General features: G+C 35.1%; 1 long non-coding RNA gene across 1 annotated transcript in view; it reads left to right on the plus strand.

Annotated features, from left to right (window-relative positions):
* The first annotated feature begins 624 nt into the window (after positions 1-624).
* Positions 625-12,792, plus strand: part of LOC136830756 (uncharacterized) — a 212,421-nt gene continuing 200,253 nt past the window's right edge. The window contains exon 1 of the long non-coding RNA XR_010850736.1: positions 625-914. This is a non-coding gene — a long non-coding RNA (uncharacterized lncRNA). The remainder of the gene's footprint in view (positions 915-12,792) is intronic.

A 12,792-nucleotide genomic window follows, 5' to 3' on the forward strand; every position in this document is an offset into this window, starting at 1 on the left:
CAACTGTGTGTAATATGGGTAATAGAGAGAGAGAGAGAGAGAGAGAGAGAGAGAGAGAAGGTGATTAATTTTATATTAGCTGGCCTTACGTTAGCACGGGCACTTGCCAATCTCTCCTGATGTGTTAAGTCGTTAAAAAGATATAAGCGACCTGGTGTGGACTTCTGGTCTCAACTGCCAACTGATATGAGAGAGAGAGAGAGCAAGGGGTCTTGCTATCGCAGCTCGTAACTATGAGAGAGAGAGAGAGAGAGAGAGAGAGAGAGAGAGAGAGAGAGAGAGAGAGAGAGAGAAAGAATTAGTCCTGTGAAAATATTATATGAAAAAATCCTTTCAATTATCTTCATGTATTTTAACTACGAATTATAGAGAGAGAGAGAGAGAGAGAGAGAGAGAGAGAGATGATTAAAATTCCCATTCGAGCTCTAATACGATATTAAGGCCACTATATCAATGAAAAATGAGTTTAATGGTGCCTAATTTTAAAAGAACTTGCATGACACCGTCATCATTATCAGTCGGTGGCCTTATGACGTCACGGGGTAAAATAACCAATCAGGGAGCACTTCAGCTTAAATGTTGCCACTTTCGCGGATAATTAATAGACTAATTGCCAACAATGCCAGTTTACCCAAGTTCTGCGCGGGAGATATGGAATTTGTGATACCGATATCGATAATGCATTTTAATCTTGCGATAACTAAAACATCCTTTCGAAGTGGCCGGTAACATTTTGGATGATGATTTGCTCAGCAACGAGGATGATTCTGATATAAAATTCGAGTGGGTTAGTGGTGATTATAGTAGCGATATGGATGATGAAAGTGACGAGGACTGGAATTTGAACGACTGTCAATGGCGTCCTCCTGAGGGAAGAGGGATCTGGGAGTAAATGTATTTTCACAAAGCGAAAGGTAAGGCCGTCACTCTCCGTTCTATTAAAAATTCAAGCCATCTTGAGTATTATTTGTAGTTTTTGTGTCTGGACATTATCGATACAATTGTTTGTGTAATAAATACGACCGTCAATACCTAGAGCAAACGTGGTCCATTGGTTTCGCAAACCTATGAAGAAATTGCATTCATACTTGGTGCAATTCTGAGAAGGGTGTCCGGTTACCTTTAACGCTTAATATCAGTTGCATTTAGGTGAAATAGTGCACATTGCGTTGAGGTCCGAGTATTGTAGAATATACCTATTGCAAGAACACAGTGACGTAAACCGATCACGTAGGCCTAGGGCAGTATTCTTTGGAACTGACCGCCGGCCATTCATATATGTTTATATTTAAGTGTCAAGCAAAGTCATGTGTATAATATTATGGAAATTTTTGGCACAAAGACACTGGCGTCTGAATGGCTGCCGTAATTGTAGGTACTCCAGGTAACTGTGCTTCCATATTTGTTAGTAGTCTTGTTATGAGGCACGGCGGAGTCACCCAAATAATGCAGCATTTATTGCACGCCGACGAAGAATTACTTATTATCGAAGACTGACGTAAACATAAGCAACCGGCTGTTTACACGACAATCGTGCCATCATTATCCTGAAAATGTCAGACAGACTTATTTTGAGGTGTCTTGTCGTGTACATCCAAGTTATATGGGCCAAACCGTTTGCTGCTACAAAAGACCCTTTTCCTTCAAGGAAGCCATCGTATATACATTTAAGCGACACATTCGGTTTTGTAATACTTATATCAAATCGAACGTTATGTTTAAAGGGCATATGCTAGCTAACGGTGCGTTTTACTACTACAATCGGTACCCTACATGCTATAGGCCTAGCCTAGTAACAGAACTTAGTCTTCGTCTGCTATTATCCACGAATGGATTGTCGTCTGTTGAGAGCTGAATTTTAAATGAAACATGACGAATAAGCGTGACTTCACTTCAGCCGCCAGTAATAACTAATTTGAGTGTAACCGTAGGTGGCAGGATTCAATAAAATGCTGAAAATATACTCAAGTTCAGGAGCGTTGTGAATCACGGGTCATGTGGTGTATTATTAAAGGGATGTTTCTCTCCTAAAACATTCATACTTACCAGCGGTTACATGTCAGGCGAAGGACAACCACCACCCGTTTTATAGCTGTTGATACTATGGATCAAACCGGTGTTCAGCTGTGTGTGTGTGTGTGTATAAAGCTTTGATCTTGACCGTAATACTCTCGCAACGGTAGTGTAATTAATTAATGAAAACATTATATAACATCATTGAGTGTTACCAACTCATGTGAAATCCTGTTTATGGATTTATTTTCTGTCTGGTGACCGTGTGTAAATCCACTTGAAATAGATTGTTTCCTTTTTATGACGTTTTATCTTTGTCCGTTAAGCATAATTTTTGTCAAACAAACTAAAAAACACTAACGGTTTTTTGGTATTACGTATGTGAAATTCAAATGCAAATGGATCAGAAGAATATGTTTATTTTCGATAACTTTTATAAAAACGAGTGAACTGTTATACTAGCTTAACAAAATGGAAATATTGCTGTTAGAATGATGAATTCTCATCCGTTCGATTGTTATAATACTGTTGATCTTGTATAGGAGTTTTTTTTTTTGAGGATAGTATTTTTTCACCAAATCATAGTTCTTGGAAAATATGATTTTTTACGGACGTGAACGTTTTTGCGTATACACTGTTTTTTCTCCAGATTTCTTGATACTGCAAGTACGACAGCCGTAATTCTATCAAGCTCTGTTAAAACAAGACGGAATTAAGACGCATTTAAAGCATTATATATATATATATATATATATATATATATATATATATATATATATATATATATATATATATATATATATATATATATGAATGTATAATAACGAGTCTGTTTAGTGAAAATAAAACGCACTTTAAATAATTCAGAAAAACATGACTGAAATCTGAATGGCACTTCTGTAGAGAAAAAGTAATACTTCATTCACCGTATAAAATTCCTTTCGTTGCTAGCCAGTTCTGAAGGAAATCGTTTATTTAGTGAAATTCATAATACTGATGAATTCAAATGATATATAAATAGTTGTGGTCGAGCATTCATGATGTTTATAGTGAATTACTTGCGTCGAAGTTAGTCGACTGCAGTGGGTCGCTCCCTGGGTGGAAATAGTCTGGAGGCCAGCAATTGTATCTCTACTTGTTTGTTGTTGTCTCGTGTTTTGCAGTGCTTTTACAGATATTGTTTGCAGGTGCCTTCTGGATAAAGGTAAAGAGAAAATCTCTCTCTCTTTTAAGCGTCTGAGAAATTAGACATTTTAAGTATCGTTTTATAACAGCAACTCGGACACCATAGAGTAAGTCACGAAGCAGTTAAGAGATGGGAGCTACTTATGACATTTCAAAAGGCCTTTATGAAACTAATTACGCAATACACTCCGTGTCCTTTCATGATCTCAGATTTAAAGAGCACTTATGTTTTCTTTATTTTGAGGTTTTATGAATTATGTAGTTTGTTTCTTTTTCCGGAAAGCTGTCATCTTTTTCTAAAATTTGTAATGTTAGACTCAGAATATTATAAATTGTTTGTTTTTCTGAAAGGTATAATGTTATACATGGATTATTTATAGATTAATAGTCAGGTTTTTCTAGAAGCTGTTATGTTTGACCCGAATTATTATAAATTATATAGTTAGTTTTATTCTAAAAGTGTTTTTGTTATATCCAGATTACCGTTTTATAAATTACATAGTAAGTTTTTTTCAAAAGCTGTAATGGTATATATACCTAGATTATAATATAAATTATACAGTATAGTCAGTTCTTGCTAAAAGCTGCAATGCTTGCTTAGATTATCAATAATAAAATGATAATTAACGAATTATTCTTGAAAATTATATAATTTCTTTTTACTAAAGATTCTTTGCAGTGTCCCTTCAGCCCCTAGCTGCAACCCCTTTCATTCCTTTTACTGTACCTCCATTCATATTATCTTTCTTCCATCTTGCTATCCACCCTCTCGTAACAATTATTTCATAGTGCAACTCCGAGGTTTACCTCCTGTTACACCTTTCAAACCTACCTATTCTCAATTTCCTTTCCAGCGCTGAATGGCCTCGTAGGTCCCAGCGCTTGGCCTTTGATCTAGACTCTAGATTCCATTCCATTCTACAGTATATAATTTCCCCTCTGAAAGGGAAGTGTCATTGGAATATAGTGAATGATCATTTGTATGAGATTTGGCCCTTCTTATGGGGAGAGAGAGAGAGAGATTAATCTTTATTTCTTTTTTAATCGTTCCCGCTTTTATTTCCGTTTCTCTCCCCTTTCCATACAATTTTCTGTTGCAAATGAATTTGATGCAGTAGATGAAATATTTGAGAACCATCATCAGCATTCTATCTATCTCATTTATTGTTATAATAAAAGTGAATTATCAGTTACATAGTTAATTTATTCTGTGCATCATTGAGTCATCTGTTTCTTGAAATTCATAATTAATATTGCAAGCGAGTCCTCCGAAATCCAAATTTAACGTCAGGTTTAGTGAAACTTTCAAAGAATGGAATTATTTGGAACCATATTTTAGGGTTTTCGTTTTACCTTGGAAAATGTCAAATTATATATGTATATATATATATTATGTATGTATGTACGTATATAACATATGGTTTTGTTTTATGTATATATATATATATATATATATATATATATATATATATATATATATATATGTATGTATATATATATATATATATATATATATATATATATATATATATATATATATATATATATATATATATATATAATTTGAACATGCTTTACTTATCCCACCGTTAAGATTATTTGTATTTTTTTGTGTTATTTGTGTTTTTTAACACTGTAAACCAGTACTAAGAAGAACAATATTTATGAAATCTTTCTCGTTGGAACAGATGCATTTTTACCTGAAAGCAAGAATTCTCCTAATACAGAACTTATTACTTCACGACAGAGAGAGAGAGAGAGAGAGAGAGAGAGAGAGAGAGAGAGAGAGAGAGAGAGAGAGAGAGAGAGAGTTCTTTAATAAATTATTTTTAAGGAAACTGCAAAAGTGAGGAATTCAGAGCTCAACGCACTCCCATTTTTCTACTTCCCACCTCGGTATTATTTTTCCTCTCATTAACTGTAGGAAATAATATTTCGTTTGCATAATTCTCCCCATACAGTTTTGGAAGCGATGAAAGGGATGAAATATATAAGACATCATCAGTACTCTCTCTCTCTCTCTCTCTCTCTCTCTCTCTCTCTCTCTCTCTGGCCCTTAGTGTGGTGTTAGCACTTCTCGGTTGATCTCAGCATTGAATTATTTACTTAGTTGTTAGTCGACTGTTGTTGGTTGTATGTTAGCTGGGAAGAGAGAGAGAGAGAGAGAGATAACACTAGACGTATACGTTTTGCCAAGTTGATAATGTATACCATTAAAGCAGGAGGGCCTCGAGGAGGAAACCCTCACCCCACTGGCGTGAAACCATTGGTGAGGTATTCATAAGACTCTCTCTCTCTCTCTCTCTCTCTCTCTCTCTCTCTCTCTCTCTCTCTCTCTCTCTCTCTCTCTCTCTCTCTCTCTGGTGAGCTCTAGAGGATGAAGTCAAAATGGGGAAATGTTTATTTCTCTCATATGTATGGCGTATTCTCTCTCTCTCTCTCTCTCTCTCTCTCTCTCTCCAGACTACGTATCCCATATTCCCATCCCATTCGACTTCTTAAAAACATTCATCAATCATTACCTTTCTCAGAACCTCTCTAATCTTTTATCACGGCTGAGCGTGTTCACACAAACACACACACACACACACACACACCTATGCTTTCCAAGTAGATTCATTTGCTGTAGTTCTGTCGTTCTGCGCAGCATTAGGTGTTACACTCCCCGTCTTTCCCGGTGGTCTTGAAATTTATTAAGATATATATATATATATATATATATATATATATATATATATATATATATATATATATATATATATATATATATATATATATGGGGAGGTTTAAAGGGTTAAGCAAGAGATGTTAAAAGCCTTGTGAAATTTTACATATATTACATTGAGATATGTTTGCAGTTCTCTCTCTCTCTCTCTCTCTCTCTCTCTCTCTCTCTCTCTCTCTCTCTCTCTCTCTCTCTCATTACCTCGAAGACTATAATTAGACAAAACCTTTGCTCGCAGTGTTCCATTTGTACTTTCCCCCGTCCTAGCCTCATGTGTTGACACACTGTACTTTCCTCATAAATTCTCTCACTCTTTTTCGCTCTCCTCTAAATTCTCTCACTTTTTTATTTTCGTAAATTCTCTCATTTTTTTTTTTTGAATCATGGAAAATCCGAATGTTACAAGCCAACCGGACCGTTAACTGAGTGAGAGTATTGTTATCCATTCTTTGAAAATATTTTATTAACGCATGAATGAAAGACAACTAGACCAAGTACAAAAGAATTTCACGTTTAACACACGAGTGAGTGCACATTCCGCAACAGACGAGGTCAACAAACAGAATAGTCCTTTTACACCAGAATATGTCTCAACACAAATATTTGACCTGTGCAACTTCTGCCTTTCCTACAACCAGCTTGCTCTTCCAAGCTTTTTATCGTTTCTCTTTCTAGCCTGTTGAGAATAAGCATGTTGAATATTCTCTTTACATTTTGCTAGTGTTGAATTGGAATTAATCGAGTCTCTGAATAGTATTAATAGCCAGGCCTCAAAATTGTCAAAGGAACCAATATTCTCGTTTTGTATGAAGTGGAAAGCTTGGTGTAATTTTTATTCAGAATTAATTGAATATTCTAATTGTCTCATTCTTAGAGGACATTTTATTACCTTAAACAGATCTTTTGACATAGTACTGAGTAACCCTTGCATTCAGTATGAAAAATTTCACATGAAGTAATTACTGTTATTTTCTTTTTAAATTTGTGATATGTATATATAGGAAATGAAAGGTTAGTGTTAAGGAAAAAAAGCTAAACGCATCTACACGTTTTGGAGGTCAACACATTTCATGATATTTTCTATTTGATTTTATAGGTTTCATTGGATCATTAACTTTAGGTGATAAGGGATTTCTCAGGTAGAATGACAAAAATAAAGGTAGGGAGAGCAAAATTAAAATAAACAATGGAATTTTCTAGTAAATAAGAAAACAAAAAGTATACTTTAGTTTAACCAGACCACTGAGCTGATTAACAGCAGTCCAAACCAACAAATAATGTCTGTATCGTAAGGTTGTTAACATACGAAAATCCCTCGTCTGATTGAAAGGAATTGGGCGTTACAGGAAGGCAATGGCATTCTTTTGTAGCTATGCAATAACAACGTCGTATTGGTATGTTGATGGGAAGGTATGCCAGGGATGAACCCTGTAGAGGTTTATTAGCTCTCGAGGCGGCTTAGCATATTAGAGGTCGGGGCGGAGGAGGGGGGGGGGGCGCCTGGCGGCTGTAGGGACTTCATGCTTCAGAATTAAGGGAGACTTACTAATAATCAAACCTTCTGTTTACCCCGTAAGGGGATATTGCCGTCAGTGCACCGCTTACGGTGCAATGTAGGCGTTACTTAAGGTTCTTTGCAGCGTCACTGCGGCCCCTAGCTGCAACCCATTTCATTCCTCTTACTGTACCTCCGTTCATATTCACTTTCTTCCGTCTTACTTTCCACCCTCTCCTAACAATTTTTTTTTAGTGCAAACTGCGAGGTTTACCTCCTGTTACACCTTTAAAACCTTTGTAATCTCAATTTCCCTCTCAGTGCTGAATGACCTCATGGGTCACAGTACTTAGACTTTGGCCTAAATCGTATATCCCAAAGAAAAAAAAACTTCCTGTTTATACATGAGGATATTATTGGCTCATTTGACAACTGTTAGGGATTCATCCTTCTCATATCAGCAAATTCACTATGAATTTATCATTAATGTCATTTTCATTATCATGACAATATCTCGTTTCATTTTTAGTTCCGGTTCCTTTGCTCGATCGGTAGCGCAAGCGGAAATATTTTCTCTCTCTCTCTCTCTCTCTCTCTCTCTCTCTCTCTCTCTCTCTCTCTCTCTCTCTCTCTCTCTCCGTGTGTGAAACAAGAACGAAATTTTTGTAGATATATATGAAGATACTGACGTAACCCCCAGCATTTGCCAGCATTTTACTTACTTATACGACCCGAATTTTCGTTCCTGTGATATATTGAATTTCGTATTATTATTATTATTATTATTATTATTATTATTATTATTATTATTATTATTATTATTATTATTATTATTATTCTGAACATGAACGGTACACTAGCCACACATTTTAGCGCATTTCTGATAAACTTTCTCTCTCTCTCTCTCTCTCTCTCTCTCTCTCTCTCTCTCTCTCTCTCTCTCTCTCTCTCTCTCTCTCTCTCTCTCTCCAAAGAAAAATTTTATAACTAATAATGAGCAAAGACAGTCACAGAAAAAGCCTCAGGGCTCTACAAACCGAAATCATGCTTTTAAGAAAGGAATTCTTAACGGTTTCGCAAATATGCAAAATCACTTGCAATCGTACCCCAGTTTTCTGTAGGGAAAACTCCCCCTTCCTTTAGGGAAAACTCGAATATCACAGGGGGGAATGTTCCACTTACCCCAACAAATGCAAATCGATATCTGTCCTCACCAATAAATTCCAAATTTGGTGACCGAGTTCGATGTTTTTTCTTAAAATGAAAGTAATTCAAATTTAAATTCAAATCTATTCATATGCAATTATATATAATTACATGAATTGCTTATATTTTATTTCAAATTACACAGATAAAATCTTACTCAACACAGAGAACGTCTGAAGTAAATGTGATGATAGATAAATATTTCTTTGTTTTTGCTCTGACCTTGATTTGGATAGCAATACATACACGCACACACACACACATCTCTCTCTCTCTCTCTCTCTCTCTCTCTCTCTCTCTCTCTCTCTCTCTCTCTCGTGAACTTTAAAGGGTGAAATCTAAATAAGAAAAGGTTATTTATTTCACCTAGATGTATATTCTCTCTCTCTCTCTCTCTCTCTCTCTCTCTCTCTCTCTCTCTCTCTCACACACACACACACACACACACACACACACACACACACACATTTGTTGTGGTCAGAAATAACGTAGATGTTTTATCAAATCAGCTATTTCATGAAAGTCATGGAAAATTCTGTAGCCAATTTTCTCCCTCACTAAACTGACTCGGTCGGGAATCGAAATCCAGCTCTTAAAAGTGTTACATTTATTTTGCATAAAAAACTACCTTCTTAATAAGCTAGATGAAAGGCAATTGTCCAACGGAATCAATCAATAAATATTTCTGGACGATTAGTCATGATTATGGTATTCTTATTCCAGGTGATTTATTTTATTTATTTCCTATAAGTACCGATGAAAGCTTGCTCGCCGTGTGAATAATATCAGATCTGCCGCTGGACGAGTAGCAATAAATGTTGAATAAGACTGAGCCTTAATTAAATCCCTAAACGGTGTCGGATATCAAGTGGTGGGTACTTGAAAGGTCTTAAGTAGTTTTTAATCACATCAAATTGAAAATGAGATTGTCAAGGTCTCGGCATATTTTTTAGGGATGTCTTACATGTTAAAGTCAAGTGGGATTCTGTTGTAGATAATTTTAGCTCCCTTCTTTCAGCATACGAATATAGCCTATATCACCTGCATTTTTAAACATCTTGTAAATATTATCCCTCTACCCCGTAAGCATTACTTGAAGTTCTCTGCAGCGTTCTGTCGGCCCCTAGCTTGAACTCATTTCATTCTTTTTACTGCACCTCCATTCATTTTCTCTTTCTTCCATCTGAATTTCCACCCTCTTCTAACAATTACTTCATAGTTCAGCTGCGAGGTTTTCTTTCTGTTACGTCCTTAAACCTTGTTACTCTCAGGGTTAAAAGCTTTTTACTCTAAATTTCCCTTTCAGCGTTGAACGACCTCGTAGGGTCCAGCGGTTGGGCCTTTGGTAAAAATTTTATATTCAATTCCTATTATCTGTACAGGCACTGAACAGTCTTAACTGCCTACTGTAAAACATGTTAGATCATTTAACAGTTTTTCTTACAAGCATTAGTTACTACATACATTGAATATACAGTAGTCTTGAATGTTCTCCTAAATTTATGTATAATATAATTGAATTTTATACGAGCTTTACAAGCATTATGCGATTAGTTATCCATCCTGTTTATAATTTGTATCTTTTAGCCTCCCAAGCAAATAACTAGAAAGTCCAACTGGATACTGTCTAGTCATTTTCCTCAAGTTAAAAATGGAAAATTATTTTCCTCCAGCTTCTCATTCTCAAGTGCTCGAGGTTTTCAGTTCTGCTTTTATACATTTACCCTTTTCCCGAGTTTTACTTTCCAGTTTCAACGTTCAGGGATTTCTGCATTCTCGGGAATGGACGATGCATGGAACTCAGTTTATTCTATTTTTTGTCTTTCATTTTGTTTTTGTGTTTTTTTTTTTTTTGGGAAATGTCGTTCGCTGTTGCGTCATAGTTTACTTTACAGACAGATCCATTGGCTACAGGAGGACTGAAGGATAATTTGATAATTGTTCTGGGAATGAAAATATGTACTCAGGTATGCTTGATCGTAAATGACAACATTTGAAATACTCTAATACGTTAGTACAAATTTATATACTTAAAAGTATACCAGAAATTCATGTTATAACTGCTTCACCTTTGAACACTGGCAGAACGGTGTACTTTTAAAATAAGTTATATACTTACATATACAGACACATATATTCTTATATAAAATATAGGTGGAGTCCATGTACCACTCTGCCATTCCTTGAAATATCTTTTGAACATAAATTCTTCATATGTTTATATATATATATATATATATATATATATATATATATATATATATATATATATATATATATATATATATATATATATATATATATATATATATATATATATATGCCTATATATATACAGTATATATATATATATATATATATATATATATATATATATATATATATATATATATATATATATATAGTATGTAAACTGCATACATACATACATACATAAAAATAAAGTACGTACCTAAATTACGTACGTATCTACACACTCTGGAAATACAGTGTACAACTTCCCTCAAACATACGTACATACTTACATAACGCTCGAAATAGTTTGTCAAGTGCTTCTTCAGCAATATTATCACAGACTGGACGCAGAACTTGCATTCCAGTAGTGTCGTGTAACTGAAGCGTCAATAATTTCTTTTCTCCATAAGAGTAGGGAAAGGGAGAATGTTAGCTTTGTGATCAGGTTTCTCTCTCTCTCTCTCTCTCTCTCTCTCTCTCTCTCTCTCTCTCTCTCTCTCTCTATATATATATATATATATATATATATATATATATATATATATATATATATATATATATATATATATATATATATATATAACCTTTCATCAGGTGAAAATAGTGATGTGGAAACCGAACCTAACCTTTTAAGATCCTAATGCGAGATTTTCTTTTCACATCTTCCCTGAAAATAAAAGTGGATCAGACTGCTAAAATATTCTCTTAACAAATGTTGGTTTGACGTCATGGCAACTCTTCGAGGAGACTATTCAGTCGAAAGCAATTTTTAAAGGTCTTTGCGTTCTCAGCGTTTACAAGAACAAATGCAGAGGATGATAAACGATGATACTTTTCAACGATCTGTACAGCAGGGATGAATCCACGTGAAAAATTATAGCAAAAATCTGAAATGTTTAATAAATCCAAACTCAGTTCAGAAGCTGAAAAAAAAGCTAGAGGAAACCTTGGGGAAATAAGATCGAATTTCTTTCTTGGTTCAAAAAACGAGAAGTTTGAAAACTTTGCGAGAATTACACTTTCAACTGAATGGAATCGAAGGTAAATATTGGTTTTTGTAAATGCCAGCTGAAGGACAGTTATATATTTATAAACGTTATACTTATAAAATATATATTTCTGTATAACCAAATGTATAAAACGACAAAAGTGTAAGATAATAACTTAATAATCGTGGGGAAAGCAAATGAAAATAACTCCTGAATGTGTTTGTATTCAGTGTTTGGCGAAGCAATATCATAATCTTTTGTTCTAGCTCAGAAATAGTTATATTTCAATAAATTTTGTACCTTGTTGTCCATTTAGGAACTTGAAATTGTAAACATACCTCAGTGGCCATTCTGTATTTGTACCGCGGCCGAAGCTGTTACTAAGAGACCTCACGCTAAGGGAAGAGACATGTAGAAGTCCCATTAGCCCAAATTGTAGTGTTGGAGTTGTGAAAGGAGAGAGTGCGACGTGCAGATTAAAGAACAATATTATTGAGGGTTCTTTGCAGCGTCCCTTCGGAACCTATCTGCATCCCCTTTCGTTCCTTTTACTGTAACTCCGTTCATATTATCTTTCTTCCATCTTACTTTCCACATCTCCTAACAATTAATTCATAGTTCAACTGGGAGGTTTTCCTTCTAATATACCCTACAAACTTTTTTACTGTTAAGTTCCGTCACAGGGCTGAATGACCTCATAAGTCCCAGGGCTTGGCCTTTGGCCTAAATTCTATATTCAAATTCCAGCAGCTACGAATGTGGACAGCTAAAATGTATCTAAGGACAATTCTTGAACAGCTATTAAAGATTTGGGAAGCAACTGGTACTGGGAAATATAATTGGCGATGTTGGAGATCGATGCAAAGTCCAAATATGTAACTGACTATTTCGAAGTGCTGTGCAATTTCGTCCTCCTCCAGTGCTTGCACTGACCGAATGCAGGG

This window comes from Macrobrachium rosenbergii, chromosome 47 (assembly GCF_040412425.1).
Source record: "Macrobrachium rosenbergii isolate ZJJX-2024 chromosome 47, ASM4041242v1, whole genome shotgun sequence".
NCBI lineage: Eukaryota > Metazoa > Arthropoda > Malacostraca > Decapoda > Palaemonidae > Macrobrachium > Macrobrachium rosenbergii.